Below are 7642 nucleotides of genomic sequence, written 5' to 3'. Positions count from 1 at the left end.
TAGATCTTGGCTAAATTGCTAAACTTGATATTTTTGATGAGAATACAAGTTTAATTGATAAAAGTAGTAGTGTTGATGTAATAGTCTTATGTAAGGCATTTGACTTGGTACTCATGACATCTTGATTAATAAACTATAACAATACAAAATCAACATGGCACACATTAGATGGATTAAAAACTGATTAATAGGTCTCAACATGTAATTGTAAATGGAGAATCATCAAGTGGATGTGTCCCACAGGTATCAGTTCTTAGCCCTGTGCGATATAACTTTTTATGTTTTTTATTAGAAGAAAAATATAAAAATGAATAGTGATTAAAATTTACAAATGACAAAAGATTGGGGGAATGGTATATAATCAAGAGAACAGGTCACTGATCTCATGATGGATAATTAGCTGAATATTAGCTACCAGTATGACACTGGTCAAAGGGCTAATTTGATGCTTGGATGTCTAAATGGGAAAATATAGAGTAGGAAGGTTATATTACTTCCTTGTTTGGCACTGGTGCAACCTCTGCTGGAATAGTGTCCAGTTCTAGTATCCACAATTCAAGAAAGATGTTGACAAATTTTAGAGGGTTCAGAGAAGGGCTACGAGAATGTGTCTAAAAGATTGGAAAATGTGCTGTATAGCGAGAAGATGTAAGAAACTCAATCTATTTATCTTATCAAAGAGAAGATTCAGTGGATGATTTGATCACAGTTTATAGGTACCTACAAGGGGAACAGAATTTTGATAATAGAGGGCTCTTTAATCTAGCAGACAAAAAAATAACAAAATCCAGTGGTGGGAAGTTGACGCTAGATGAATTCAGAGTGGAAATAAGGTGTCAGATTTTAACAGTGAGGGTAATTAACCACTGGAACAATTTACCAAGGGTTATGGTGGATTCTCCATCACTGGACATCTAAATCAAAAGTAAATGTTTTCCTAGCAGATATGCTGTAGTTCAAGTACAGCTACTGGACTTGAAGCAGGAAATAATACAAGGAAAATCCTATGAGCTCTGTTATACAGGAAATCAGACTAAGGCCAGAAGTCTATGAAGAAAGTCTGTCTCTTTGGGTGGAAGGTAAAGATTCCATTTTTAAAGTAGCAAAGGGATTACACAATATCCCGCCTACTGTTTTGCCTCTATTAAAAGAAGTTTGACCATGTTAGGTGTGAGCTCCTGATGGAGGGGGAAGAACAAAAATAGATTTATTTATTTTTTTTCCCCTTCAACAGGACTCCAAAATTTTCTTTTGACTTGAAAATATTGCTGACTTTTTTTTTTTCCTGAGCAGTCAAGTCCACATGACCCATTGGAGGGGAACAGCATCAAGAAAACCAGACAATGGACTGAGCTGGAATATCATGCCTGTGTGTTTCACCCTTACTCACTGTGTTTTGATAAGTGTGACTACTTCAGAGGGGTAGAGTAGACAGGGAAAAACAGAACAGTCCTCTTCCTTTGTGGTACAGCCGTCAACTCCTAATGTTGTATTCCAGGGAAATAGTGGATCCAGAACTTCTTAATCCTCTTTTCCTAGAGGTGATCAGTCACTATGTGTGCATTGGACTTAAAAGTGATCTACCAAGCAAAGAAAATTGGCCTTATCTGCATTATTTTTGTTTCTTCATAGTGAAAACCCAAGTCCTGAAACTTTTTTTCTGCCTTTTTTTTTTTTCTAGAAAGTAGGAAAAAAAAAAAAAGGAACTGACACGCTGAATCAGAGCAGTGGTCTTTTAGTCCAATATCATGTCTGACAGTGGCTCATACCAACTGCTTCAGAAGAGCCACTCTGTAATAGAGGCAAAAAGGGTATATCCTGCCCTTAGGGGTCCTAACCCCCGGTTATTAAAAATGTCCTGAGGTTTAAGGGTTTATATCCTTCCTAAAACTTTTTTTTTTATTGTAACTTTGTATTATTTGTTTAAATGTCTAATACTACTTTGATTTCTTCAGGGCAACTGCACCTGGGTTCCCCCTCAATGGTCCAGCAAGGGCACCCACTCTAGGTTTCTGGGTCCCTAGCTGTTGCCTCTCATGGGTGGAGTTAAGCATCTCTCTCTTTCTTCTGCCTGAGATATTTCCAGGTCGCATGGTCCCTTGACGATACTGTGAAATCCCCAGCAAAAGACAGGCTGCGTAAGCAGGCTTCTTTTGCCTTCTCTTCAGAGACAGTACACAGTGTGAAAAGAACAGAAGTACTTGTGGCACCTTAGAGACTAACAAATTTATTTGAGCATAAGCTTTCGTGGGCTACAGCCCACTTCTTCGGATGCATAGAATGGAACACACAGAAAGAAGATATTTATACATACAGAAAACATGAAAAGGTGGAAGTAGCCATACCAAGTGTAAGAGGCCAATCAATTGAGATGAGCTATCCTCAGCAGGAGAAATAAAAAACAACCTTTGAAGTGATAATCGAGATGATCCATAGAATGTGTGAGGATACTTAACATGGAAAATAGATTCAATTAGTGTAATGACCCAACCATTCCCAATCTCTGTTTAGACCTAAGTTAATTGTATCTAATTTGCATATTAATTCAAGTTCAGCAGTCTGTTTTTGAAGTTTTTGTTGTTGTTGCAAAATTGCCACCTTCAAGTCTGTCACTGTGTGGTTAGAGAGGTTGAAGTGTTCTCCCACTGGTTTTTGAATGTTATGATTCCTGATGTCAGATTTGTGTCCATTTATTCTTTTGCGTAGAGACTGTCCGGTTTGGCCAATGTATATGGCAGAGGGGCATTGCTGGCACATGATGGCATATATCACGTTGGTAGATGTGCCGGTGAACTGATGGCATGGCTGATGTGGTTAGGTCCTATGATGGTGTCACTTGAATAGATATGTGGATAGAGTTGGCATTGGGCTTTGTTACAAGGATAGGTTCTTGGGTTAGTGTTTGTTGTATGGTGTGTGGTTGCTGGTGAGTATTTGCTTCAGGTTGGGGGGCTGTCTGTAAGTGAGGACTGGTCTGTCTCCCAAGATCTGTGAGAGTGAGGGATCATCTTTCAGGATAGGTTGTAGATCTTTGATGATGCGCTGGAGAGGTTTTAGTTGGGGGCTGAAGGTGACGGCTAGTGGTGTTCTGTTGTTTTCTTTGTTGGGCCTGTCCTGTAGTAGGTGACTTCTGGGTACTCTTCTGGCTCTGTCAATCTGTTTCTTCACTTCAGCAGATGGGTATTGTAGTTTTAAGAATGCTTGATAGAGATCTTGTAGGTGTTTGTCTCTGTCTGAGGGATTGGAGCAAATGCGGTTGAATCTTAGAGCTTGGCTGTAGACAATGGATCGTGTGGTGTGTCCTGGATGGAAGCTGGAGGCATGTAAATGTAACCCTTCTGCCCATCTGAGTTGGCAGCAACAAGGGCCGGGTTCAGTATCTAGGGGTTCCGTTTCAATAACACAATGCAAAACCAGCTCGAGCTCCCACCCAGTGACCTGGGACAATTACATACCACCCCCCGGGTGCCTCTAAGAGGCAATACTGCCCCTCTCGCAAGCACGGAGTCTGAGTGTAGCAAATCCTTTTAATAAAGGAGGGAAACAATGCGGCATTATGTTGGGGAAACACCACAAACAGGATTCATAACACAAACCATGAGCAAAAGACCCACCCCCAAGTAAGTTTGGCAGTATCCTTTTCCCCTCAGGGTCTTAAATCCAACAACCCAAAAGATCACCCCAAAGTCCCAAAAGTCCAACACCCCAAAAGTCTCTGTCCCTGGTCAGTGCAGCCCCAGAGTACAAAAGTTTATCTGTAGAGTCTTACCCCCCCCAGACTGGGTGGAAATGGGGGGGGAGAAAGGGGTGCACGGGGTGTTAAGGGGCACCTTACGTGGTCCGAGGCCGATTGCCCCACCTCTCCATGGGGTTCTGCTGCAGCCTTCACCACGAGCCGCCCCACTCCACCAGCCGCTCTGCTCCTCCAGCCGTCCCGTGAACCATTCCAGCCATCCCACAAACTGCTCCGCTCAGCTCCGCTCCACTTGCTGTCCCGTGAGTACACAGTGTAATTGCCACAGTCTAAGTTGCCACGCAGTTCTTTCTAAGCAAGCACATTTTATTCTTAAGTTAAAAGGAATACAAAGAAAACATTTTCAAACAAAGAACGCAACACACACACACACACACACACACACACACGCCATAAAGCTTAACAGTGATCACCCCACTTGCAATGTGGATTCTGGCAGGAATAGTCTTTCGACCCCCACTCATGTTTATACTTCATGTCACTCATTTATCCAGTTTGGCTCTTTGAAGAGACCCTGAATAGGTAATCAGCCAGACAATGGGTGTCTGCTCAAAGTGCAGCTTCAAAAAGATGGATTCCAGGTGAGTCATTTGCATTCTCCTCCCCCTTAGTATTTCCTAGGAAATCCACTTCACATGTATTATCCCCCAAAGGTCCTTTGAAGTTCCTAATATCTCCCAGAGGATGCATTAATCCTGCCTTCCTCCTAAGGAAGTTCTATATAATCCCACAGTAGTACTCAAACATTTGTATTTTGAATGCAAATAAAAAAATATATAGAGGCCCTAGCCTCTGTTTGCCAGAAGCTGGGAATGGACAACAGGGGATGGATCACTTGATGATTACCTGTTCTGTTCATTCCCTCTGGGGCACCTGGCATTGACCACTGTCAGAAGACAGGATAATGGGCTAGATGGACCTTTGGTCTGACCTAGTATGGCTGTTCTTATGTTCAATTAACCCCAACGGTATAAAACTCAGTAAGGTTTGTCTAGGATATTGTTGTCTTCTCTCACAATGGCCTTCCAAAAACTCTGTTTTTTTTTTTTTTTTTTAAAGCTGTACGTCTGTATGTTTATATGTCTAATTCTTGCTAATGCTAAACTCTCAGCCTAGTAATCTTTTGGCAATGAGTTCCACAATTTGAATTTGCCACTTTCAATTTCTTTGAATGTCCCTTTGCTCTTGTATTATGAGACATAGTTAGCAGAAGTTCCCAACTTACAATAAATGGTATAGGTAAGGTATCACATCCTTTCTTATACCTTCTCTTTAAGATATGTAGTCCCAATCTTTTAAATCTCTTTTCATGAAAGTTTTTGCAGGCTGCTAATTACTCTTGTCGCCCGTTTCTGAAACCCCTGTAATTTTGTTGTGACCTTTGAGCTATGGTGACTGGAACTGGTACAGTATTCCAGGTGAGGGTCTACTGTTGGCTTATATAGTGGCATTATAATTTCTGTAGTGTCTACCCTATCTGTTATCAAACCCAGTATATTTGTTCTTTTGACTGCTGCTGCACACTGAGCTGTGTACAGTAATGCCCTTGTCTTTTTCCTGAGTTAATACCGTTAATTAAAAACCTTGTAAGAAGTCTGAGTAGTTCAGATAATCCACATTAGGGGGAACTACTTTGCATTTGTAAACACTTAATTTCATCTGCTATCATGTTGCCTATTGACCTACCTGTTTAAGTCTCTCCAAAGTTGCAAATTTTTTTCTGGTTTTGACTAATTGAAATAGTTTTGTCATGTTTAGCTTCACTGTTTGCCCCATTTTGAGATAATTAATATCTGTAACAGTGGTCCTAGTGCAGAATTTTTTTTACCATTTGTACTTTGCATTGTCTTCGCCACGCTGAAACTCTATGGATGTCTGCAGACCTCTTGGAGTTATGAAATCTCAAGTAGTAAGGAAGTGAAATCTAACAGAGGAAGCTATTTTTAAAAACAGTTTTATACAACTATTAAATGCAAATTACTGACAAACGGTTGGGAGGCATGATCTCTACGATTCAACGCCATTGCACCTTTAATTAAGGGCTGAGACCTCTCCCAGGCAACTTTTCTGAGTCAGCCAAGAAGTTCTCAGACAAAAGGATAACAAGACTTCACATTCTTGATATTTTTGAAGAAAAAACAAGCAGGAAGGGGAAAAATCTTTGCCTCCTTCAGATTAAAAATAATTCTATTTTTACCCTCCAGTGCTGCTTCTAGTGCAGAGGTGGGCAAACTGCGGCCCGCAGGACCCTCCTGCCCGGCCCCTGAGATCCTGGCCCAGGAGGCTAGCCCCCCTCCCCCTCCCCTGCTGTTCCCCCTCTCCCGCAGCCTCAGCTCGCGCCGCCGCCGCCACAGTGCACTGGACGGTGGGGCTGCGAGCTTCTGGGGCAGTGCAGCTGCAGAGCCCGGCCTGACCTGATGCTCTGTGCTGCACGGTGGCGACGGCGTGGCTGGCTCCCACCGGGCGGCGCGGCTGTAGCACTGCCAGCCACCGGCGCTCCAGGCAGCGTGGTAAGGGGGCAGGGAGCGGGGGGGTTGGATAGAGGGCAGGGGAGTTCAGGGGGGTGGTCAGGGGACGGGGGGGTGGATGGGGGTCGGGGCGGTCAGAGGGCAGGGAACAGGGGGGGGTTAATGGGGGCAGGGGTCCTGGGGGGGCAGTCAGGAATGAGAGGAGGGGTTGGATGGGGCAGCGGAGGGCAGTCAGGGTCAGGGGTTCCCTGGGGCAGTCAAGGGACAGGGAGAAGGGATGGTTGGATGGGGCAGGGATCCTGGGGGGGCAGTCAGGAATGAGAGGGGGCATTGGATGGGCTGGAGGGGGAGGTCAGGGGCAGGGGTTCCCCGGGGCACTCAGGGGACAGGGAGTAGGGGTGTGTGTGTGTGTGTGTGTGTGTGTGTGAATGAGGCAGGGGTTCTGGGGGGGCCATCAGGGAACATGGGGGGGGGGGGTTGGATCGGGCAGGAGTCCGGGGGGGTGGGTCGGGCCACGACCCCCTCCCCTAACTGGTCCTTCATACAATTTCCGAAACCCAATGTGGCCCTCAGGCCAAAAAGTTTGCCCGCCCCTGTTCTAGTGATTGGTTCTCAGAGCCTCTGCAACATGAAATCTGTCTGGTTTTGAAATGAAGTAATTGGCAACTGAGAGAGACTTCCAAAGTCTCATTGTGCATGTGAAAAACTTACAATGCACTGGGCAAGCTGAGCTGAAATTTGCTCACAGTCTGTCTTTCAATGCAAAATTCAGCATATTTGGGGTGGGGAGTGTTGCATTGAGACTGGGCTTCTGCTTTCAAACATTACACCACCATAAACCATGCTCATGTGACAACTTCCCTTAAAGCCACATCATCTACTGAGAGACCTTAAATACAGGGCTTGTCAACATTTCTGTGCCCTAAATAGGAATAGTACTTATGAAAGCAAGTTTCTGTGAAATTTAAAAACATTCCCTCTCCCTCCAGTGTTGAGAGCCTGAATACAATACACTGTCAGTAGGGTTGCCAATTTTGGTTGGGTGTATTCCTGGAGGTTTGATCACATGACATGATCTTTAATTCAAGATTGCTCTCCAGGACAATCCTGGAGGGTTGGCAACCCTAACTGTCAGTGAATGAGAAGGAAAGTAAAACACTTCTCTGGTGAAATGCAAAAAGTAGCCAGCTGCAAATGACTTGGGAGAAGGGGCACACTTCTTATATTGTCAGTCGCGGGACCTAAAAGTGTCTGTCTTCTAGATCCTTAACACTTAGTTATACTACATCACAATTAAGATGTCATTTTAAAAAATACACCACCACTTTGGCAGCACACAATTATTAACACCATTTTAGGAATTCTCCAAGTGCTGCTGGCTGGTGTGTGTGTGTGTATATATAGATATAGGTGTGTGTGT

The 7642-nt window shown here is 43.9% G+C and overlaps 1 protein-coding gene across 1 annotated transcript in view; it reads left to right on the top strand.

The window, feature by feature from the left end:
• The first annotated feature begins 4247 nt into the window (after positions 1 to 4247).
• Positions 4248 to 7642, top strand: part of ATP6V1A (ATPase H+ transporting V1 subunit A) — a 32007-nt gene continuing 28612 nt past the window's right edge. The window contains exon 1 of the mRNA XM_065407404.1: positions 4248 to 4335. The gene's annotated coding sequence lies outside the window, so the exon portion shown is untranslated. The remainder of the gene's footprint in view (positions 4336 to 7642) is intronic.

The sequence above is a fragment of the Emys orbicularis genome, chromosome 1 (assembly GCF_028017835.1).
Source record: "Emys orbicularis isolate rEmyOrb1 chromosome 1, rEmyOrb1.hap1, whole genome shotgun sequence".
NCBI lineage: Eukaryota > Metazoa > Chordata > Testudines > Emydidae > Emys > Emys orbicularis.
Note: the sequence above shows the minus strand (reverse complement) of the source record. Positions and strands in the feature narration are given on the sequence as shown.